The sequence below is a fragment of the Mobula birostris genome, chromosome 25 (genome assembly GCF_030028105.1).
Source record: "Mobula birostris isolate sMobBir1 chromosome 25, sMobBir1.hap1, whole genome shotgun sequence".
Lineage (NCBI taxonomy): Eukaryota > Metazoa > Chordata > Chondrichthyes > Myliobatiformes > Myliobatidae > Mobula > Mobula birostris.
The window spans coordinates 32,973,728-32,999,866 of NC_092394.1; positions in this window are offsets into that span (position 1 = coordinate 32,973,728).

Genomic DNA, 26,139 nt, shown 5'->3' on the forward strand with positions numbered 1-26,139 from the left:
TTTGCTGGTCCATGAAATACACAATGCGACCTTGCTTCTGCCCCGTGTGTCGGGATGTAACCATTTCCAGCACTAAAGAAAACCTAAATAAAATTCTCTCTACCAGCATGTTAGAGAGGGTGCAGCTTCGACGTGTTACAGTGAGAAAAAAAAATACAAAAAATAACGTAAATTAAAAAGTAAGAAGAAGAAAGTAAGAATAGATTGGAATGGCTATACCAGGCTGCATGCACGACTGGCGCATGCGCACTAGTTAGTACACAGACATAGACCTGAAAAGTGCATGGGTACACAGAAAATGAGTATTTTCTGCTGTTATTTTTTATTTGTTTTTCATTATTAAAGAAGTGATGTTGTTTGTACAATATTGGGTGTGCCTTCCTTTAAGAATTGTACAATGTGATCAAATATTCTCTTTGTATATATTACTACATTTGAGTATTGACCTGGCTTAATCTGTTTGCCTGTTTTGGATTAGGTATGCAGTAAAGAACTGCTCTGACCCTCTATGCATATTATAAACACAAGAGATTCTGCAGATGCTGGAAATCCAGAGCAACACAGACAAAATGCTAAAGGAACTCAACAGGTCATGCAGCATCAATGGAATTGAATAAACAGTCAACATTTTGGGCTGACACCCTTAATCAGGACTAGAAAGGAAGGAGAAAGAAGGTGGAGGTAGGGGAAGGAGTACGTGCTAGAAGATGGCAGGTGAAGCCAGGTGGATGAGGTAGGAGGAACGAAGTAAGAAGCTAGGAGGTGATAGGAAGAAACGATAAAGGGCTGGAGTAGAAGAAATCTGATTGGAGAGGAGAGTAGGCAGCTGGAGAAGAGAAGAGGTAAGAGGGGAGCTAGAGTGGGGAATTAAAAAAGATGGAAGGGGGAGAGAAAATTTACCAGAAGTTGGAGAAGTCAATATTCATACCATCAGGTTAGAGGCTACCAAGATGGAATATGAGGTGTTGTTACTCCAACCTGAGAGTAGGGGCAGTGGAGGAGGCTGACTGTGGAGGGTAAATAGTCGGGTTTGTTGTCAAGAACAACAAACCCATATATTCTTCTGTTCACTTTAACTTCTAGGCTGTCCTCCATTATCTTAGAGAAAGATGCTGAAGAAAAATTGTTGGATGTCCATATTCGGCACTAATCTGAGCAGCTCAATGCTCATGGACAACATTCTCATGATCTACACCAGAGTCATCAAGTGGCAGTCTGGATGGAGCCTCACCAATTGCATTTTATTTAGGAGACAATTGTTTCTTCACTTTGGAACAGTCAATCTATCTCTGTATTCAAGCAACTGCCATGGTTGGAATCACCAATTTTGGAACAAGAGTGGGTAATGGGACTTGAAATCAATATCTAAGATGAAAGCTCTTCTCAATAAAACTAGCGAAGCTTTTCACTCTAACAATGATGGCAAGTACTGCTTGAAAAGTGATCTATGACCTCACTAAGTAAATATTGTTGCTATGCTCAGTGAGGTCACAAAGAGACAATTTTTATTACATTGTTCTGGAGAGCTCTTGGATGTCTCTAAGCAGCAAAACAAATCTCTATAACACATTTCTCCCTTTCTCTCTTTAATAAAGTTACCTGATTTTATTTTAAATAAAAGTAAATTTCCTTTTCTAACAGATGTCAACCATGGTTATAATTAAAGTGGAATCAATAAATTTCTTTCTCTATCCTCCCATAATTCTGTTTACTTTTATTTGAAGTACAAGAAGTGAACATTATCAGCTTCTCCTGGCCACCACCAAGAACTGACTGTTACCGCACTCACTTCATAGTTTGACATATCACATATGAGATTTCAAATCCCCATCAAGTCATAATGCACTATTAAGACTTATTTGCTGAAACTTTATTTGCATACATTACATGCTTTCTATTAGACAGCTCCATTTTTTCCATTTTTAAAGCAGCTAATGCAGTGATATAAACACCATTGCCAAATCCCGTCAAAATTCAGAGTAATATTGAACAATACCAGATTTGCTAGTCCCTTCATCTTTCAATAGATGAACCTCTCTCCTGACTGATTGACAATCATTGGTATCCACACTTAATCAAAATAGACAATTTCAGACTGGACAACAGGCTGTCTGTTTTCACTGTATGGAGATGTAGCTATTTGCTTATAGGTATGTTTGTTCTAATCCTCCACCATTGACAAACAGTTGCAGCAGTGTGTACTATCTATAAGATACACTGCAACAACACACCTAAGTACCTTCTAGACCCACGAATACTACCATCCAGAAGGATGAGAACATCAGATATCTGGGAACACCACCACTAGGAAAACCCCTCCAAGTCACTCACCATCCTGACTTGGAAACATATTTCCATTCCTTCATTGTCACTGGGTCAAATTCATGGAATTCCCTCCTTAACAGCACTGTGGGTGTACCTACACCTCAGGGACTGCAGTAGTTCAAAGAAGGCAGCTCATCAACACATTCTCAAGGGCAACTAGGGATGGGCAATAAATGCCGGTTTAGCTAGCAATGCCCACATCCTGTAAATGAATAAATAATTTAAAAAATTTAAACCTGATCCAAACCCAACCTGACTTCTGACAATCTGAACCTAAACAAGCTTTATGTAATAATAATTTTATTTCTGAGCCAAACCGATGTGACCTAACCATTGCTGTCTTTAAGCACAAGAGATTCTACAGATGCTGGAAATTTGGAGTAACAAACACAAAATGCTGGAGAAACTCATCAAGTCAGGCAGCACCTATGGAGAGAAAGACACCGTCGAGGTTTCGACGAGACATTTCATTGGGACTGGCTTTCTCCCCCTTCCTTTCCAGTCTGAATGAAGGGTCTCAGTCTGAAATGTCAACAATTTATTTCCATCCGTAGATGCTGCCTTACATATTGAGCTGTCTGTAAAATCCGTCAGAGCTTCAGCTGTTATCTTGTTCTGGCATGCAATGTCCCTCTGCCTGAGGCTCATTCCTCTTGTATTCTCATGATCAGCATTTCGCTTTGTAATAGTCTACCACTGCCTGCTTTATTTTTTGCATGGAGCTGTCTGCACTGATTTACCAACTTGCTGTGTGGACAGGAAAGTTTTGACACCGACCTGCTTCTTCTCCTCTGCTGCAGAGTCCCGTTCTCCCAGAATGACTGACATCAATCAGCAAGACTCAGCTTCAGCGAGCCACTCTTTCTTTCCAGAGCAAAGACAAATTTGTTGTCGTGACTCAATACATCATCAGTTGTATTGCATTAGGAGGCAGTGTGCAAGACAAACTTGCAGTGTTGATAAGGTGCGTGTGTGTGTGTGTGTGTGTGTGTGCGCGTGTGTGCATGTTTACTTCATGCCCATAATAATATCATTACAAAATCAAAAGTACTGACTTATATGTCATGAAATTTGTTGTTTTGTGGCAGCAGATCCATGTAAAGTCATATAATTACCATTAATTACGAAATAAATAGCTGTCTGGTGGCGTAGTGGCATCAGCGCTGGACTTCGGAGCGAAGGCCCCTGAGTTCAAATCCAGCCGGCTCCCTTGCACGCTTTCCATCCGTGCTGGGTTGAGCGTTGAGATAGCAACACGGCCTCGTAAAAATAAGAAAGCCTGCTAAAAAAAAAGCTGTCATGACGGCGTCCCGATGACTCCACTCGGAGTTAAGGGCCTTCTTCTTCTTCTTCTTCTTTTTCTTCACAAAATAAACAGTGCAAAAAATAGGAATAATGAAGCACTATTCATGGGTTCATTCAGGAATCTGAGCGGTCCATGAACCCGTAAACACCTGATGGGAAGAAGCTGTTACTAAATCACAAAATGCAGATCTTCACCCTCCTGTACCTCCTCCCTGATGATAGTAACACAGAGAGGGCATGTCCTGAATGGTGAATTCCTTAGTGATGGATGCCACTTTCTTGAGGCGCCAACTCTGGAAGACGTCCTTGACAGTGGAGAGGGTTGTGCCCACGATGGAGACAGCTGAATCTCAAGCCCCTGCAGCCTCTCACAGCCCTGTGCCTTGGAGGCTCCACACCAAGTTGTGTTACAACCAGTCAGAATGCTCTCCACTGGACACTCATAAAAATTTGCAAGCCTCTTTAGTGACCTTCCAAGTCTCCTCCAACCCCTGACAAAATAGAGTCATTGTACATTATACACCGACACGTGGCGTGTGGCCATGTGGTTAAGGTGTTGGACTAATGATCTGAAGGTCGCAAGTTCGAGCCTCAGCCAAGGCAGAGTGTTGTGTCCTTGAGCAAGGCATTTAACCACACATTCCTCCTGGCACGTTTATAGCCCAGCAGCGGCAGTTGGTGCAGTATGGACAAGACATTTCCTCCTGTACCTATTCAAGTGGTCACTGAGTGTACATTTGTGGTCTTCTGCTGCTGGGGCCCATCCATCAAGGTTCAACGTGTTGTGCGTTCAGAGATGCGCTTCTGCACACCACTGAGTTGTAATATGTGGTTACTTGAGTTACTTTTGCCTTCCTGTCAGCTTGCACCAGTCTAGACGTTCCCCTTTGCCCTCACCCATTAACGAGGTGCTTTCACCCACCCACTGGATGTGTTTTGGTTTTTCTCTGTAAGCACTAGAGACTGTTGTGCATGAAAGTCCCAGGAAATCAGCAGCTTCTGAGATACTCAAACCACCTCATCTGGCACCATGGTCAATGTCACTTAGATCACATTTCCTCCCCATCTGCTTTTCGGTGTGATTACAACTGAACCTCTTGACCATGTCTGCGTGCTTTCATGCATTGAGTTGCTGCCGCATGATTGGCTGATTAGATATTTGCATCAACAAGGTGTACAGGTGTACCTAATATGTGGCCCCTGAGTGTATATTAAACTGTCTGTGCTGTTTTAGAGTGGTTGTTTGAGAATTCATACCATCCTGCTGTGGAATGGTTGTCTCTTAACTACCTTTAAGAATGGATTTAAATTAGCAATTAAGAATGGATTTAACAAAACACCCTTACTAGAGACACCCATATCTGATGATCCAATAAAAAGTACATCCGATGTGGAATTTGCATCATTCAATCATTTGCTTCCTTTTGTTTACTGCAGAAAATAATTTAGTTCAAAGCTCACACTTGTTTCATCTTCTCCTCAAACCTTCCCCCTACTCGTAATTTTTTGCATGAGAGTATGAGCAACTCACTTAGAGCTAGCTCTTCAACAACTGGTTCAAACATGTGTGAAAATAGTAGAGGGCGATGTACCCTTTTGTTTTGCCCGTCTCATTAGTGAAGTGAGTGATGCTTCACTCTAAAAGCTTGACAACAATCAACAACATTGTTACAATTTTTGAGGCGTTTTCTTCAAATTCACAGTGAGTTGCAGTTCATGCAAGCAGCCTGCCTCCACAATGACGCTTACAATTTTAGGCATGCTTTTGTAGATAGCAGCATGGCTTCAAATTCACAACAGAGATGCTTAACGCTGGGTTTCGTGTCACATTCCATTTCTCTTCAATTAGTAGGGCAACATGATGTTATTTAGGCTAAAGTTATGGTTACATTTATTAAAAGCATTAAATACACACAGAAAACAGTGTAAAAAACAACATGACGTAGATATTTAAAAGCTACGAAAATTAACGTAAATATTCACACACCCACATTCATACAAAATAAACTAAGACTTTGTAATATTGTTGTACTTGGGAGCAGTGGGAATTCCGTCTTTCCCACAGAACCCATCATTACCTTCAGCACAACCAAAGCTGAACTAATGAATGGGCAGCAGCCTGCAATTCATATCCCACACTGAGAAGAAACTGAGCACAGAGCTGTCAATCAATACTGACCAAAGAAAATCGTTCACACTTGATCTGATCCTTTAAAGAACCCTGGAATCTTTCCCAAAAGGCTGGTAATTATAATATTAATTATTTCTATCTCTGAATTTATGTGGCTAGCAATCCTTCTGCTGTAAAGAGAGCTGTTACTGAATCATGTCTGAAACAAAACCTTGTGAAATTTCCATCTCGATGCACTCTCTTTAGTAAGTTATGTAAATCAAACAAATAGCTTCATTTTCAGCACAAAGGTAAGCTTGCATGCATTTAACTTAGTGACAAACTTGAGTTAGTTGCAAATAACTTTGATCTAATTAGGTTTTGTAATAGATTGTAAAATAAAGATTCATGTCTGCTCAGGGTGCAGCAGCTGGTCCATTTTAAACTCACAACATTCAGCCTACCCAAATGTTCATATAAAAAAAAGGACAGAAATTTAATTGGGGCACAATAGACTGCAGATGCTGGCAATCTGGAGCAACACACAAAATGCTGGAGAAACTCAGCAGGTCAGGCATCATCTATGGACGGCAACAGATGGTCAAGACCCTTCATCTGGACAGGCCAGTTCAGTTAAGATGTCAGAAATGTGATAGGATTTTATTTTTATTATCAAACCCATTCATTGAACAAAATAACACATTGAAAGATCACACCATCAATCGCCTTAATAATTATATCCCACAAATTTAAGAATGGTCAGTTAGATTGGTTTAGGATCAGAGACCATTAACAAAATTCAAGGAAGCTGTTCAGCTCATTCACTCTTATGTTGGCTGAAGATAAGCCACCCAGTTTAATCCCACCCTGCAGGACAAAATCCATGGCCTTAGAGATCATGCAGCTGCAATAATGATATATGTCCCAGTCATTAAGATAAGACTTTCTGTTTCAACTGTTTTCCCAGGCAGCAAATTCAAGATCACTACTATACTTTGGGTAGAAAAGCACCCTCCTTATCTCCTTCTAATGCTGCTGCCAATTATTTCAAAGCAATGACTCTTGGCTTGTGAGCCTTCTGGTAAAAGGAAAAGACCTTTAATATTTTCTTCATGTAAACCTACATACTTCTATAAACCTGTGTCCCTCAGCCTCCTCTGTTCCAAAGAAATCAGCCTATCCAATCTTTCCTCATTGTTAAAAATGCTCAAGTCCTGACAACATCCCTGAGTGGATTTCCATTAATGCTGCACGTGGTCACCAGAATGAAACACAATAGCCAAACCATAGTCAAAAAATACTTTTTCAGTAAAATTCTGATATTCCAGCACCACCAGGTCTTTGTGGCATTGGGCTGACAAACTTCAGGATCAGGATTAAAACCACAAAATTTGTTGTTTTGTGACAGCAGTATATTGCAATACATATTAATAAAAAATCTATAAATTGCAATAAGAAGTATATAAATTACATAAGTTCTGCGAAAAGGAAGGAAAAAATAGCGTACATGGGATTTAGAAATCTGATGGCAGAGGGGAAGAAGCTGTTTCTGAAATGGTGAATGTGCTTCTGCACCTCCAACTTGATGGTAGCAATGAGAAGAGCGCACATCCGGGGTGACGGGTGTCCTGAATGATAGATGCCACCTTTTCGAGCCATCACCTTTTGAAGGCATCCTAGATGCTGGGGAGGCTAGTGCTGGCTGAGCTTACAACTTTCAGCAGCCTTTTCTGATCCTGTGCAGTGCCCACTTCATACCAAACAGCAGTGTAACCAGTTAGAAAGCTCTCCATGGTACATCTGTTGAAATTTGTAAGCATCTTTGGTGATATACCAAGTGTCCTCAAACTGCTAATGAAATTTAGCCACTGCTGTGCCTTCTTTATGATTGCATCAATATGTTGGGCCCAGGATTGATCCTCAAAATGTTAACACCCAGGAACTGGAAACTGCTCACCCTTTCCACTGCTGATTCCTTGATGAGGACTGGTGTGTGTTCCTTCGATTTTCCCTTCCTGAAGTCCACAATCAATTCATTGGTCTTACTGACATTGAGTGCAAGGTTGCTGTTGCGTCACCACTCAAACAGCTGCTTTACCTCACTCCTGTACGCTTTCTCATCACCATCTGCAATTTTGCCAACAATAGTCGTGCTATTGGCAAATGTATAGATGGTGTTTGAGCTGTGCCTAGCCACATAGTAGTGGGCATCGAGAGAGAGAAGAACAGCGGGCTAAGCATGCATCCTTGAGATGTTCCCTTGTTGATCATCAGTGACGAGCAGATGCTATTTCCAATCTACACTGACAGTGGTCTCCTGATGAGGAAGTCAAGGATTCAGTCGTAGAGTTAGGTGCAAAGGCCTAGGTTTTGGAGCTTCCTGATTAGAACTGAGGGTATGATTGTGCTGAACGCTGAGCTGAAATCAATAAACAGCAGCCTGATGTAGACATCGCTATTGTCCAGTTTCTCCAAGGCCAACTGCAGAGCCAGTGAGATTGTATCCTCTGTAGACTTATTGTGGCGATGGGCAAATTGCAGCCGGTCCAATTTTCTGCACTATTGGATACTACACCTATTAAGTCCCATGCATTTTAACCAGCATTTGTTTAAGATGTTACACAGCAGAATGATACATTTTTCAGTGAATCTGCTAAGTTTAAAGAGAGTACAGAAAATAGAGCCCCAGTGACCCAGTTGCTGAACTACCAGGATTTTTGAACAATCTAATATGAGATTATTACTTTTACCAAATACAATTCAGACATCACCTTCCTGCTCTCGAATACTATATCACAGCTAATAAAGGAAAGCCTCTCTTTATGCCCTTGACTGTTAGTCACATTAACCCCCCCCCCCCAGAAACACTGTCACTGTTGGTTATGAGGTAATGGGAAGCATATTATATAACTGATAATCAAAAGATGCGTTAATCACTTTTCAAGTTAATTTTAAGTTTCAGTTTCCATTCTGGAAATATAATGATATATATATACAACTGGCATCCAATATTGTGATGAATATTCACTTCCTGGGCCAGGGAGCCTCATGTTTTGCAAGTCTTGGCTTTCTAAACACAGCAGCTGCCACTTGTCAAGATCAAACAGTGAAAGTTAAACTTCAAACTTCTTTGTTTAGTTTTTGGTCATAAACAGGAACCAGACTTCAGTTCTTAAAATGGAAATAGAAATCAGCTTGAAGTTTGAAAACACAGTTTTGCAAACAAGCTCTGTCTGGGGAGCAGAATGGTAGCCGACCGCACCTGGTTTTTTGCTGCTCAAGAGGTGCCATATAAGACAATAAGTGATTTAGTCTGGCTTGTTTCAAAGCAGACAATGCTGACTAAGTTGCTTAGTTCAAGGAAGCTTGCAGACTAGATGGATAATATCATTCAGCAATTCAAATAACTGATCTGTTAGTAAACAGGATGGTTAATATATTCAAGGAAGTTAGCTTCGCAGCATTAATTGAAGGTAGTTTGGAAACTGTGTCTCCAAGGGGCTTTTAGACCGTTTATATAAAAAAAGCTATCTGAGGAAATGCCTGTCACACAAGTGACAGAAAAAGGGTATAAATGTAGAAAGCAGTTCAGTCTTATTGGGAATGGGGTCAGAAGCATCAAGAAGCATGATAGAAACATGGATGGGGTGAACTAGAATTCATTCATCTGGCTTCAATTTTTGCGATGGATGATTTACTCATGCGCATCCTTGGTACGTCTTTTTAGCCTATAAGAGTCGTACCTGTGTTTTGGAAATCCTTTGCATTTCAGAAAAGGTTCCTAGAGATGCTGCCTGGCCTGCTGCGTTCACCAGCAACTTTCATGTGTGTTGCTTGAATTTCCAGCATCTGCAGAATTCCTGTTGTTTGCGTTTTTATAATTTGGTAATGTTAAAGACAGAAATCTTTGTGAGTTTTAAATGTGTTTTAGAATGTTGTTTGGATTTAAACTTGTATCACAGAAAATAAATAGTCATAATCATAGTTATACTTTATTGATCCCGAGGGAAATTGGTTTTCATTACAGTTGCACCTTAAATAATTAAATAGTGATAAAACCATAAATAATTAAATAGCAATATGTAAATTATGCCAGAAAATAAGTCCAGGACCAGCCTATTGGCTCAGGGTGTCTGACCCGCCAAGGGAGGAGTTGTAAAGTTTGATGGCCACAGGCAGGAATGACTTCCTATGACGCTCTGTGTTGCATCTCGGTGGAATGAGTCTCTGGCTGAATGTACTCCTGTGCCCAACCAGACCATTATGTAGTGGATGGGAGACATTGTCCAAGATGGTATGCAACTTGGACAGCATCCTCTTTTCAGACACCACCGTGAGAGAGTCCAGTTCCATCCCCACAACATCACTGGCCTTACGAATGAGTTTGTTGATTCTGTTGGTGTCTGCTACCCTCAGCCTGCTGCCCCAGCACACAACAGCAAACGTGATCACACTGGCCACCACAGACTCATAGAATCGTCAGCATCGTCCGACAGATGTTAGAGGACCTCAGTCTCCTCAGGAAATAGAGACAGCTCTGACCCTTCTTGTAGACAGCTTCAGTGTTCTTTGACCTGTGTTTTAAACTATTTTGTGACCTATAAGTACCTTCTCCTTCTCAAGTGGTGCGTATTGGCAGCTAACCACATGTGGAGAATAAACAGGGAAGGGAACTAGTCTTTGAAGATGGGGTCATTAAAGTATAACCTCCCTTTAGTGAAATTAATTGTTTATATCCGACAGGGCTCAAGGTCTTCACCTGAGTTTAGAACTTCGTGGCCAGCAAGCCCAATACCAGCACAATATATTCTAATTCCTTATTCATATTGTTGAAGGATTTCAGCTACGAGATTAGACTAGAGGGACTGGGGTTGTTTTCTCATGAACAAAGGAAGTCGACAGGAGTTCTTTTGGAGGTGTATAAAATTGTATTGGATTTAGAGAAAGCTACTGGACAAAAGCTGTTCCCACTGGCTGCTGCTGCTGCAAGAATCAAGAGTTAAAGATTCAAAGTAATGGACAAGAGATACAAGGGGGATGTAAGGATAAACTTTTCCTATGCTGAGACAGGTTAGAATTTGGAATTCACTGCTATTAAGTCCTACCAATGGAATCAGTCCAAGCTATCAGAATGACAATTGGCTAGGCATTTGAGGAAAACTAATCTCCAGGACTATAAGAATGAGCAGGAGAATGAGACCAACAGAATTGTTTTGCAGGAGAGCTAGCATACTTAGGGTCAAAGTTGCTCATCCTGCTTGGAAACAATTCATTAATTTGTGTGAGCTATAGTCACAGCTTCATTATCAAGGATCATGAACAAAGTTATGGAAAAAATTAAATTAAGAAAGACAACACCTCAATATCATTGACCTAGAAGAAGAACTGTGAAAGACCCATTCCTCACGTGATTTTTAGTCTGGTCCTCAGAACACCATTAGAAGATAGAAAAACAGTAGCAGGAGTATCCCAGTTCATGCCATTAGAATATAAAATAAGAGCATCAAAATATTTCAACTGACTGCTCAAGCCTGATCTGCCATTGAATGAGATTATGACAGTTCAAATATTGACCTCCACACCACCTTCCTGCCATCTTCTCAAACCCCTTGACTCCCTGCCGGAGATGGAAGGATCAGTTTCTTGGTACGAAGTGAACTGAGACACGATCAGGCAAAATAAAGTGGAAAAAAAATCGATCTGACTGAACGGAATAAATTGGGACTTTCAAAACCCACCTAAGGAATAAAATACTCCACCAGCTCATCCTGTTGGGAAAGGTTACTTATACGATGAGTTAATCACTAGGTATAAACCTTAAGCTAGTCACTGGGAAGTGAATGGAATGACCATCTATACCAGTCATTTTCTTTTCTGACTTGTGTTCACACCATACTGTTCAAATTGAATTGACTTTATTTCTTATATCCTTCACATACATGAGGAGTAAAATTCTTTATGTTACGTCTCCATCTAGATGTGCCATATGCAATCATAGTAATTTATAATAATTTATAATAAATAGAACAGTCAGTGTAATATAGAGTACACTCAAGTCAGCGTGAGTTCATCAGTCTGATGGCTTGGTGGAAGAAGCTATCCTGTTGGTCCTGGCTTTTATGCTGCGGTATCACTTCCCAGATGGTAGCAGCTGGAATAGATTGTGGTTGGGATGACTTGGGTCCCCAATGATCCTGTGGGCCCTTTTTGCACACTTGTCCTTTTAAATGTCCTGAATCATGGGAAGATCACTACTACAGATGCACTGGGCTGCCCGCACCACTCTCTGCAGAGTCCTGCAATTAAGTTCCCATACCCGGCAGTGATGCAGCCAGTCAGGATGCTCTAAATTGTGCCCCTGTAGAAAGATCTTAGGATTCGGGGGCCCATACCAAACTTCTTCAACCATCTGAGGTGAAAGAGGCGCTGTTATTCATTTTTCAACACACAACTGGTGAGTACAGATCACATGAGGTCCTTAGCGATGTGGATGCCAAGGAACTTGAAGCTGTTTACCCTCTCAACCCCAGATCCAATAACTGAAAAATGCAATGCCTATGCTGAATTTAGAATTGCAGCCTACAACATTTCAAGCTTCAACAAGTTTGGCATTGAATTCTTCCGAAAAATTATTTCCGTTAATGATACACACGTATAATTGTGTGTTGCACACATGATATTTTCTCGTACCAAAACAGCAGCTAAATCGTGTCCAGCAGATTTTGTGCCGATATGGCAGAAAATACAGAAGTGTTATACGATCGTACTGAGAAGGCTAAGTTAATGTTTCTGCTGAAATACGTCAGCTCTGATGTTGCCGTTCAGCATTGCATTAGAATGACAACAGTCAAATATCAAGCACACAGTTGAATTGAATTCTGATGGTCTGCTCCACGCCTGAGTTAATAGCTTACAATTAATCTGACTAGATTCTGCCTTCCTTCGAAATGGCGTCACAACTGGAAATGCTATTCCATCTGCAGCAGGTAAATGTAGTTAATCTAAACGAACAACGCCAGTTTGCAATCCTGTCGTCTATCTGACTCTGATCCCTCTACATTCCTGGGTCACAGAGATTTTCCTACCCTTTGTCAGATGTCAATGATCCCTTGGTTTATCCACTAGAAGCATCTTCGCCTACATCTGACCCACATTATTTTCAAGTTTGTATTTTTATAGAACATAGAATAGTACAGCACATTACAGGTCCTTCAGCCCACAATGTTGTTGCAACCCTCAAACCCTGCCTCCCATATAACCCCCCACCTTAAATTCCTCCACATACCTGTCTAGTAGTCTCTTAAACTTCACTAGTGTATCTGCCTCCACCACTGACTCAGGCAGTGCATTCCACGCACCAACCACTCTCTGAGTAAAAAACCTTCCTCTACTATCCCCCTTGAACTTCCCACCCCTTACCTTAAAGCCATGTCCTCTAGTATTGAGCAGTGGTGCCCTGGGGAAGAGGCGCTGGCTATCCACTCTATCTATTCCTCTTATTATCTTGTACACCTCTATCATGTCTCCTCTCACCCTCCTTCTCTCCAAAGAGTAAAGCCCTAGCTCCCTTAATTTCTGATCATAATGCATACACTCTAAACCAGGCAGCATCCTGTTAAATCTCCTCTGTACTCTTTCCAATGCTTCCACATCCTTCCTATAGTGAGGCGACCAGAACTGGACACAGTACTCCAGTTGTGGCCTAACCAGAGTTTTATAGAGCTGCATCATTACATCGCGACTCTTAAACTCTATCCCTCGAATTATGAAAGCTAACACACCATAAGCTTTCTTAACTACCCTATCTACCTGTGAGGCAACTTTCAGGGATCTGTGGACATGTACCCCCAGATCCCTCTGCTCCTCCACACTACCAAGTATCCTGCCATTTACTTTGTACTCTGCCTTGGAGTTTATCCTTCCAAAGTGTACCACCTCACACTTCTCCGGGTTGAACTCCATCTGCCACTTCTCAGCCCATTTCTGCATCCTATCAATGTCTCTCTGCAATCTTCGACAATCCTCTACACTATCTACTACACCACCAACCCTTGTGTCACCTGCAAACTTGCCAACCCACCCTTCTACCCCCACATCCAGGTCATTAAAAAAAATCACAAAAAGTAGTGGTCCCAGAACATATCCTTGTGGGACACCACTAGTCACAATCCTCCAATCGGAATGTACCCCCTCCACCACGACCCTCTGCCTTCTGCAGGCAAGCCAATTCTGAATCCACCTGGCCAAACTTCCCTGGGTCCCATGCCTTCTGACTTTCTGAATAAGCCTACTGAGTGGAACCTTGTCAAATGCCTTACTAAAATCGATATAGATCACATCCACTGCACTACCCTCATCTATGTGCCTGGTCACCTCCTCAAAGAACTCTATCAGACTTGTTAGACACAATCTGCCCTTCACAAAGCCATGCAGACTGTTCCTGATCAGACCATGGTTCTCTAAATGCCCAGAGATCCTATCTCTAAGAATCTTTTCCAACAGCTTTCTCACCACAGACGTAAGGCTCACTGGTCTATAATTACCTGGACTATCCCTACTACCTTTTTTGAACAAGGGGACAACATTCACCTCCCTCCAATCCTCCGGTACCATTCCTGTGAAAAACGAGGACATAAAGATCCTAGCCAGAGGCTCAACAATCTCTTCCCTCGCCTCATGGAGCAGCCTGGGGAATATTCCGTCAGGCCCCGGGGACTTATCCGTCCTAATGTATTTTAACAACTCCAACACCTCCTCTCCCTTAATATCAACATGCTCCAGAACATCAACCTCACTCATATTGTCCTCACCATCATCAAGTTCCCTCTCATTGGTGAATACCGAAGAGAAGTATTCATTGAGGACCTCGCTCACTTCCACAGCCTCCAGGCACGTCTTCCCACGTTTATCTCTAATCAGTCCTACTTTCACTCCTGTCATCCTTTTTTTCTTCACATAATTGAAGAATGCCTTGGGGTTTTCCTTTACCCTACTCACCAAGGCCTTCTCATGCCCCCTTCTTGCTCTTCTCAGCTCCTTCTTAAGCTCCTTTCTTGCTTCCCTATATTCCTCAATAGACCCATCTGATCCTTACTTCCTAAACCTCATGTATGCTGCCTTCTTCCACCTGACTAGATTTTCCACCTCACTTGTCACCTTCACCCTTCCGTTCTTTATCTTCCTCAACGGGACAAATTTATCCCTAACATCCTGCAAGAGATCTCTAAACATCAACCATATGTCCATGCAACACATATCAAAGTTGCTGGTGAATGCAGCAGGCCAGGCAGCATCTCTAGGAAGAAGTACGGTCGACGTTTCGGGCCGAGGCCCTTCGTCAGGACTAACTGAAGGAAGAGCTAGTAAGAGATTTGAAAGTGGGAGGGGGAGGGTCCACTTCAGCCCAATTCAGCCAAAACATATCCCAATTCACACCTGCAAGCTCTAGCCTTATAGCCTCATAATTTGCCCTTCCCAATTAAAAATTTTCCTGTCCTCTCTGGTTGTATCCTTTTCCATCATAATGCTAAAGGAAAGGGAGCGGTGGTCACTGTCCCCCAGATGCTCACCCACTGAGAGATCTGTGACCTGACCCGGTTTATTACCTGGTACTAGATCTAGTATGGCATTCCCCCTAGTCGGCCTGTCCACATACTGTGACAGGAATCCATCCTGGACACACTTAACAAACTCTGCCCCATCTAAACCCTTGGAACTAATCAGGTGCCAATCAATATTAGGGAAGTTAAAGTCACCCATGATAACAGCCCTGTTACTTCTGCACCTTTCCAAAATCTTCCTCCCAATCTGCTCCTCTGTATCTCTGCTGTTACCAGGGGGCCTATAGAATACTCCCAATAAAGTAACTGCTCCCTTCCTGTTCCTGACTTTCACCCATACTGACTCAAAAGAGGATCCTGCTACATAACCCACCCTTTCTGTAGCTGTAATAGTATCCCTGACCAGTAATGCCACACCTCCTCCCCTTTTCCCCTCCTCTATCCCTTTTAAAGCACTGAAATTCAGGAATATTGAGAATCCATTCCTGCCCTGGTGCCAGCCAAGTCTCTGTAATGGCCACTACATCATAATTCCATGTATGTATCCAAGCTCTCAGTTCATCACCTTTGTTCCTGATGCTTCTTGCATTGAGGTACACACATTTCAGCCCTTCTACCTTACTACCTTTACACCATTTATTCTGCTTCTCTTTCCTCAAAGCCTCTCTATATGTTAGATCTGGCTTTATTCCATGCATTTCCTTCACTGCTCTATCCCTCCGGGTCCCATCCCCCTTGCAAATTAGTTCAAAGCCTCCCGAACCAAGCTAGCAAACCTACCTGCAAGGATATTGCTCCCCCTCAAGTTCAGGTGCAACCCATCCAATCTGTACAGGTTCCACCTTCCCCAGAAGAGATCCCAAGGATCCAAAAATCTAAAACCCTGCCCCCTGCACCAACTCCTCAGCCACGCATTCAACTGCCATCTCCTCCAATTCTTACCATCACTGTCACGTAGCACTGGCAGCAATCCTGAGAGCGCCACCCTTCGGGTCCTGTTCTTCAGCCTTCTGCCTAGTTCCTGAAACTCACACTTCAGGACCTCATCCCTCTTCCTGCCTATGTCACTCTATGACACTCCTTTTCCTTGGACTTGCTTGTCTTTCAACATTTAATCATTCCTGCCCTCAATCCTATTTTAGAAACCTTCCACCTAGTCAGTCCTGCTCACTACTTGATAAAAGGTCTTTCATCTCTACCGTCTTCCAATTCTGATGATAGTTCATTGACCCACAATGTTAACACTGCTTCACACCCTTCAGTTTCTGTCTGAGTTGCTGTGTGTATTGTGACGAGAATACACATAAATTAAGATGTTTGCTGGCCTGGGCTAGCACCAGTGGCATCAGCAGTTGGTCTGCCACCTGTCCTCAGGGGAGGGAGAGATAAGGAACACAATGAAGCAGCATTTGGAGATGTTAATGAAGGAGCCACCAGTCTGGGTATTGTCAAGATCGGCTCCCCCTTTGAACCCTGAACTGTTTGAAGTGATGGACAGGCGATCTGGAGATGTGTAATGAAGGGACGGGAGAGAGAGCTGTCTAGAGCGGCTCCCCCTTTGAACCCTGACCTATTTGAAGTGATGGATAGGCGATACCCCAGCAGGGGGATAAAAAGGGACAGGTTCGCTAAGGCAGGACACATACGACACCCCGAGGTAACGAGACCCTGGAAGCGGTGCACCTCTCACAAGTCGGTGGGAAGCTCTTGGATGGCTGATCGCGGGATCAGCCTTAGACGCACAGGGTGGAAAGGTACGATCAGCAGGAACCCGGTGTGTGTCCACCCTCGCTTGGGTGCCGGGTTCACTGCAGAGGATCGACCGCATCTGGAGGAGGGGTCAGAGTCGGTGACCTCAGGTGACATCACAAAGGACTCGCCCGAAAGCTGCTTGTGAGCAATATCGCAGGTCTGTGAGTGGAAGCCGTTTTGAATGATCATTCGTTCTCGTTCTCTCTCTCCTTCCCCCTACATTGTCCATCGCCATGGCAACGATTACTGCAAACTGAACTAAATTGAACTGGACTTAGTGTCACTTTGAAATTGGTCATTTACCCCTAGACAACGATAGAGCTTGGTTGATGCTGTTATCTTAATTCTGTGCACGTGTGTTTATCATTGCTGAACTGTTGCATTTATTATCCTTTCGATTACTGTGTTGCTTGTTTCTTTAATAAAACTTTCTTAGATCTAGTAATCCAGACTCCAACTGAGTGATCCATTTCTGCTGGTTTGGCAACCCAGTTACGGGGTACGTAACATAAGTGGGGTTCTCGTCCGCGATTTTGAACGCTAAATTTGGGACGGAGTAAATTGATTGGGTCAAAATTCCTGAAAGAAAGAAAAGACAAACAGCAGAAATGGAGGCTGAGGAATTTATAAAGGCGCCGACCTTGGAGGCATTAGAGGATGCCAGGAAATCGGAATTGGTAGCTGTGGCCAAACGGTTGAATCTTGCTAAGGGGAAGTCGACAATGAGGAGAGAGGAGATACACAGAGCTATCGTAGAGCACTATGTATCAAAAGGTGTGTTTCCCCAAGGCGAGCTGGAGGTGGTGTCTATTGAAAAACCTGCTGGAGACGCGGTACAGGTGCAGCTTGAAAAACTGAGACTCGAGCACGAGTTCCGGGTACAGCAGTTGGAGCGAGAAGAGAAAGAGAGCCACAGACAGTTACAACGAGAAGAGCACGAGAGAGAGTTAGAAAGGAAAGAGAGAGAGAGACAGTTACAGCAAGAAGAGAAGGAGAGAGAGTTAGAAAGGCAAGAGAGAGAGAGACAGTTGGAGAGAGAAGAGAAAGAGAGAGAGAGACAGTTGCAGCGAGAGGAGAAACAGAGGGAAAGGGAATTCAAGCTGGAGAAGTTAAGGTTAAGGGCAGAGCAGGGGCTCGTGCCGGACCAAGGTGGAGGGTTCCGGGCGACCCAGGAGGTTAGGCTGGTTCCCCCATTTGACGATACCGACGTGGATCGGTACTTTCTCCACTTCGAAAAAGTGGTTATAAGTCAGGACTGGCCGAGGGATAAGTGGGTTGTTTTGCTTCAAAGTGTACTGAGAGGGAAAGCCCAAGAAGCTTACTCGGCTTTGTCCGCGGAAGATGCCCAGAGGTATGAGGTGGTGAAAGAGGCCATCCTCAGGATTTATGAGTTGGTCCCGGAGGCATACCGGCAGAGGTTCCGGAATGCGAGGAAGCAGTGGGACCGCACGTATTTGGAGTTTGCCCGTGAGATGCAGACATATTGTGAGCATTGGTGCGCCTCAAAGGGGGTAGAGGGGGATTATGACAGACTGCTGCAGCTGATCCTGATTGAGCAGTTTAAAGGTTGTGTCCCTGAGGGTATGAGACCCTATCTCGATGAGAAAGAGGCAGCCACGTTAGCCGCAATTGCTGAGTTAGCGGATGAGTATGTGTTGACGCATAAAATGAAGTTTGCCCCGAGTAAAGGCTACCAGAAGGGTAGTCAGGACGGCAGGGAGAGTCCGCCGGAAAAGTCAGAAAGTAAGCCGGGGACTAGTGAGAAGGATAAGGTAGACCGGGAGCAGTCTGGTAGGAAGTCTCCTGGGGTCGTCTGTTATAATTGCGGGAAAGTCGGACACTTTGCGTCCAGGCGCTTTGCCCCAAAGAAGGAGACGGGGAAAGGGAAAACGGCGATTTTGACTGGCTGTATCGAGCTGGTACACGAACCGCTAGGGAAGGACAGGTCTGCCAAAGTTCAGGAAGGGCGCGAGAAGTTTATCTCGGCCGGATTGGTGTCAGTAAAGGAGGGGTTAAAACCAGTTCCAGTGCGGATCTGGAGAGACACGGGACCGTGTCAGTCACTAATACTGAAGAGTGTATTAGAGTTTAGCTCAGAGACCCAGACTGGGGAGGTAGAGGTCAAAGGTGTTGGGGAAGGGACAGAGTCAGTCCCTTTGCACCAGATACACTTACAAAGCAACCTGGTCTCTGGACTAGTCACGATCGGGGTGAGGTCTGAATTACCGATGAAAGGCGTGGAAGTCTTTCTCGGTAATGACGTCGCCGGGGGAATCGTGTTCCCAGTCGTGAGATTGACAGGTCGGCCTGCCAGCAGTGAGGCCCCGCCCATGGACTCACAGGTTCATCATGGGGCTGCGGTAGTGAATTTAGCTGCGGTGGTAAATTTAGCTGAAACGTTTCTGCCAACCTTGTACGAGAAGGGGGTAGAAAATGAAAAGAAGGAGTGTAGTGAGACAAGAGGTAGTGAGGGAGCTAGGACAGACGTAGCATTAGCCGGGAAAGAATTTGTGCAGACGCAGGAACGAGATGAGGGGCTGATGGTTTCAGCACAGACAGCTCTCTCTGACACAGACTTGACAAGGGAACTAGTAGGCTATTGTGTGGGGGAGGAAGTGCTAAGGAAGCAAGGGAGACCAAGTACCGTGCCCACAGATGAGGAGTGGGGGGTGGTGCAAAAGGGTTATGGGGATGAGGTTTTTAACATGGCCCCACGAGGTACCCCCCCGGTGGACATTTTGCGGTGCTGGAGGAAACAGTTGGTGGAATCATGAAAGAGGTTTACCGGCTGCCCAGGGGGAAGGATGTTCTTGATCATGACCGACGCGAACTGAGACGGTCACAGGCTTTTGATATGCTAACAAACCTAGTCGGGGTTAGCGTGGAAATCAATGAAGCTAGGGGCCCCCTGATAAGAGAAAAAAACCATTTTGAAAAGATTGGTATGGGATGGATCAGATGGGAGAAGGCTATTGTTTTGGCCAGGTCTACTGATAAGGTCTCTCCCTTAATCCCCGAACAAAGCGACTCTTTAGGAGAAGTAATTAAATGACTCGCACCCGTGTGTTTGATTGTCCCGAGGCGATGCAAAGAACTGGGACGTTGGGTGGTATCTGTTACAATAGGCCAGCCTAGTAAACCACCTCCATATAGAATGAGTAATCCAGTGACTAAAGGGCTGATGAACACAGAGGTGTGTATTGGCAATTTAATACGGCTGTCTGAAGCCAGCTTGATAGTGAACCTTGAAAAAAATGAACTCGGCCACATGAGGGTCACTTACCTGGGAATTGTGGTGACACAGGGGCAGCTGGCAGCGATGCAAGCAACAGTGCAGGCTATCGCTGACCTCCCAACCCCGACAGACAAGAGGGCCCTCAGAAGGCTCTTGGAGATGGTGGGGTACTGTAGGAAGTTTTGCTATAACTCTGCAGTCACTACCCCTCCCCCTCCTACTAAGCCTTTGCGAGAGAAAACTAAGTCGGAATGGGACGACCCTTGTTATTGTGGTCTGGGACAAAACCAAATGAGAGGTTACATTGATCGCAATTCATCAGTGTTTTTGGCCACTATGAAGTTTGCTGAGTTGGAGCCTGGTATAAGGGATTATTAATAACACATATAAAAGAAACAGAAAATGTGATGGCTGACTGTCTGTCAGGGTGTTGACGACTTCAAACTCGCTGTGTTAGCCAAGTAGCTAATAAAGATGTATATTTGTGTGTGTATCAAATAATGTATTCATGTTTGTAATTTTTACCTCCCGGTAAAAATCCTTAAAGGGGGGAAGTGTGACGAGAATACACATAAATTAAGATGGTTGCTGGCCTGGGCTAGCACCAGTGGCATCAGCAGTTGGTCTGCCACCTGTCCTCAGGGGAGGGAGAGATAAGGAACACAATGAAGCAGCATTTGGAGATGTTAATGAAGGAGCCATCAGTCTGGGTATTGTCAAGATCGGCTCCACCTTTGAACCCTGAACTGTTTGAAGTGATGGACAGGCAATACCCCAGCAGGGGGATAAAAAGGGACAGGTTCGCTAAGGCAGGACACATACGACACCCCGAGGTAACGAGACCCTGGAAGCGGTGCGCCTCTCACAAGTCGGTGGGAAGCTCTTGGACGGCTGATCGCGGGATCAGCCTTAGACGCACAGGGTGGAAAGGTACGATCAGCGGGAACCCGGTGTGTGTCCGCCCTTGCTTGGGTGCCGGGTTCACTGAAGAGGATCAACCGCATCTGGAGGAGGGGTCACAGTCGGTGACCCCAGGTGACATCACAAAGGACTCGCCCGAAAGCTGCTTGTGAGCAATATCGCAGGTCCGTGAGTAGAAGCCGTTTTGAATGATCATTCGTTCTCGTTCTCTCTCTCCTTCCCCCCACATTGTCCATCGCCATGGCAATGATTACTGCGAACTGAACTAAATTGAACTGGACTTTGTGTCACTTTGAAATTGGTCATTTACCCCTAGACAATGATAGAGCTTGATTGATGCTGTTATCTTAATTCTGTGCCCATGTGTGTTTATCATTGCTGAACTGTTGCATTTATTATCCTTTCAATTACTGTGTTGCTTGTTTCTTTAATAAAACTTTCTTAGATCTAATAATCCAGACTCCAACTGAGTGATCCATTTCTGCTGGTTTGGCAACCCAGTTACGGGGTACGTAACAGTATCATGTGTTTTTCTGATTTTTAGCTTGTCGCCTTAAGCATCAGAGCAACACAACTATGGCCAAACAAGATCAATGCCTTAGTGAGACACCACATTCATGGTCCCTATAGAAGGATCAATTGTCCAAAATTATGCACAATCTGAAATGTTAAGTTTTTTTTTCTTTGATTCCTACATTCCAGGTACATGGCAGGAAGACATGTTGCAAATGACAGTGACCCATTTCTCCTTTCTGCCAGAAAAAGCGGGATCCCCCAGTGGCCACCATTTTAATTGCATTTCCCATTCCCATTCCCATTCCGATATGTCTATCCATGGCCTCCTCCACTACCTTGATGAGGCCACACTTAAGTTAGAGGAACAACACCTTATATTCCATTTGGGTAGCGTTCACCTGATGGCATGAACATCGACTGCTCAAACTTCTGGTAATGCCCACCACCACCACCTCCTCTCCTTCACCATTTCCCATCCCTTTTTCCCTCTCTCACCTCATCTCCTTGCCCGTCCATCACCTCCCTCTGGTGCTCCTCCCCACTTTTCTTTCTTCCATGGCCTTCTGTCTCTCTCACCAATCAATTTCCCAGCTCTTCACCTCATCCCTCTCCCTCAATTTTCACCTATCACCTGGTGTTTCTCTCTCCACCCCCACTACCTTGTAAATCTGCTCCTTAGCTTTTCTTCTCCAGTTCTGCCGAAGGGTCTCTGCCTGAAACATCGACTCTTCTCTTTTCCATAGTTGCTGCCTGGTCTGCTGAGTTCCCCCAGCATTTCGTGTGTGTTGCCTCGATTTCCAGCTTCTGCAGATTCTCTCTTGTTTGTGGCTCATTTCTTATCAGGGTGGGGCCAAAAGTTGCAAAGGAACTGCCAGCAATCAACCCTCTGCTAGAGATCAATCCTGGACTTACATAGATCCAATCTGACTCCACTCTAGCAGCTGTGGTGTAGGATTCAAGTCCCACTGATATGAACAAGCAGTTTTCTGGCCCAGATCTGAGAAGGGAAAAGCTAAGATTATTGTATTTTACTTTATTTTAAATGTTTTTAACATTTCTTAATATTTTACCATGAATATAAACATTTTATTTCTTTAAATCACTTTCATCCTTTATAATCGTTCGTAATTTTTCATAATATGGACATTTAAAAACTGTAACTGTCTCTGATTTGATAGGAGAGAAAGCTCCATCCTCAGTCTCACCTCGTGTCGAAGGCTGTCAGGGCATTGTGTAGCTATGTCTTCAGTAATTCTCCGGTGACATCGTCTGTGTTGTTGGGCAGGGCTGTTGGCAACGGGTCAGGCTGCAGTTTATTCCACCTCAATTTGGCCCCAAAACACATTGAGGAATAACAGATGATCAATCATGCAAATACTAGAAGCTCTCCAATCTCTGCTAATTACTTTACATCTATATTGCCCTATTGACCTCTAGTGCCCTCTCAATCTCTTCTAATTGTTTTCTCACTGCAGGAATATAATTGCCTTAAACCACCTCATAAGGCATAAAAGTAGCAATACATGTTCATCAAAATGCCATTTTAATCATTCATCATTGATCCCATAAGGTTAACCAGGTCATTGAGGTACTCAAGTAAAGTGCATTTCCACATCTGGACCTATCTATTTATATTGCTATAATATGTTCCATTTCGGTGTAACGTTATTCCAGATTTTCTGGGCATCCAGTAATCACTGTGTTCTTGATATTTTTAATATCAGAGACCGTTGCTATACCTGACTGGGGAACACTTTGTGGCTGGAGAGCAGAAAGGTGTTCAGCTCGTCACTGTTCACATTGACCACTTCCTTCACACAAAAGTCTCCAGCCCCTTGGTATGAACAGAGAATTTTCCAACTTCTGGTAATTCCCTCCCCCTCCCTTCCCCTATCCCTATTTCACTCTGCCCCTTCCCCCAGCTGCCTATCACCTCCTTCATGGTTCCGCCTCCTTCTACTACCCATTGTGTTTTCCCCTATTCCTTCTTCACCTTTCCTGCCTATCACCTCCCTGCTTCCCCTCCCCCACCCCTTTATCTTTCCCCTTACTGGTTTTTCACCTGGAACCTACCAGCCTTCTCCTTCTCCCTCCACCCCCACCTTCCCACCTTCTTTATAGGGCCTCTGCCCCTTCCCTCTTCAGTCCTGACAAAGGGTTCTGGCCCGAAACGTTGACTGAACGTTTCCATGGATGCTGCCCGACCTGCTGAGTTCCTTCAGCGTGTTGTGAGTGTTGCTTTGACCACCTCCTTCAAAAGGAATAGCAGCTATGATTGTGCAACACACATAAAGCGATGGAGGAACTCAGTCGACATTTTAAGCCGCGACCCTCCATCAGAACTGGCTACCATCAGCTGTGTTTGTGTTCTTCTCTCGTCAGAAGAAAAGGGAACACTCTCCATTGGTCCCACTATACTCACACTAGTTGTGGACAAAAATTAGGATCTTAATGATATTCTATTTCTTCTTCTCAACCAAGCCCACTGGAGATTTGGTTACCATATTGTACTTTTTTGTCTGACTTAGGGAAAGCAACCTTATGGATGTCTCTAAAAACAAAACTCACTTGTCCATCAGGGACAGCTTGTACTTGATTCTGAATCGTTTATTTTTGTCTCAGTTGTGTAAAATCTTCTACTAGGAAATTAGAAAACATCCATTTGCTCATCTCAGAGAAGAGATTAGTTTGCTAAATAAAATCTGTTGTAAACCACTGATTATGTGGGGAAAGCTGAATGGCCTCGAAACCTATTAGTAGTGCACTCTCCTCACCCCCGAATCACAGGTGGAGCTTAGGAGAGACAATGGTGCCTAATGCCAACTCCTTCACTTGCATCTTCCGAAACAGCTCTATTTCCATCTTTAATGCCTCTATTTTTCCTTTTCAGGATTCCTTTGAAGACTCTGACCAGGAGTACACACTGACTTCGGTTCTTGGCAGAATGGGCCCACTCTCAGGTCTCACGACTGGCCATTTTTCGCTATACCAATTCATGGCCTAGAAGATTAGCTCGCCTTCAGAGTTTCAGGATCTCATTGCTCTGGAGGTGGGCGGACTTGAGGTCAGTGCCTCTGCAGGAAATCGGTGTGTCGTGGGAGATGGAAGATCTCTTAAAGTACATCACCTAATATATTGTTCCACTAAATGTTCTGTTCAATAGGTTCAAAAAGTATATTTAATGTCAGAGAAATGTATACAATATATATCCTGAAATTCTTTTTCTTTGCAAGCATCCACAAAAACAGAGGAGTGCCCCAAAGAATGAAGGACAGTTAAAACATTAGAACCCCAAAGACCCCCCCCCCAGTTCCACCCTCGCATGCACAAGCAGCAGTGAGGCAACAACCCCCCACACCCCCACTGGCAAAAAAGCATCTGCACCCTCCACCAAGCACTCAAATGTACAGCAAAGCATCAATAAAGACACAGACTTGCAGTACCCCAAAAACTACTCGTTCACCCAATAATTCAACATACTGCAGGCTCTCTCTCTCTCCTTAAAAAGGGAAAAAGAGGTGTCCCTGTTTCACAGCAAGAGGGGAGACATAACAAACAACTTTTATCTGAAGCAGAAATCTTCAATTGAGGGTCCCTGCCACAATCTTAGTATGGCAATAACAACCCCATATGTGATCAGGTGTAAATTAATTGATCGTTTCAAGCAGAATTTCTTCAAACTGCGATAAAAAGTTGAAATTTTAAAATTATGGGTGGATAATTTACAGTGGCAGCTGTACACCTCCCAAGCATGTATTAACAGTGAAGGAAACTTCCAGTTATCACTCAATTTGTCCATCTGCACCTACCACTATCATTCCACTCTTATCACCCTGTCCCACCATGATCATAACCATGATCTCAAGCCAACTTGCTCACTGCCAGACCTCACTATGTTGCTTCACATTCCCTCCCACTTCTCCCAGCCGTTAGTAGGAATTAACCTCAGGGCCAGTGACACAATGGCAGCAAATGTTTTCTCACTATTTCATTGCAGATCTCTTTTTCCGCAGTAACAGTGATCCTTTTTTCACACACATCTCCTTGAGGAATATAGATATGGTCTTTACATCCTATAAAGCTTTTCAGTATTACTGTTATATGAGGAAGAAGGAGTGAAATTTACACTAAATAAAATCTGGGCAATTTATGCATCCTTTATAAATATACTGGATATTGAATGGAGATTAGTAGATGGTGCAGTGGATAGGAGGATGGCGATGGAGCATTTGTTTCATGATCCTGTGCCCACTCTATTTTGTGCTCAGTAAAACAGTGCTAGGTTTTCCTGAAGTCACAAGCTAATTCCCCAGCAGTTGTCTTGGATTCTGCCGCTCACACTGAACACAAGTAATCTCAATGCTCTCATTTTGGCATCATCTCTCTCTACAGCCAGCGGGCTTGTTCTACTGGAG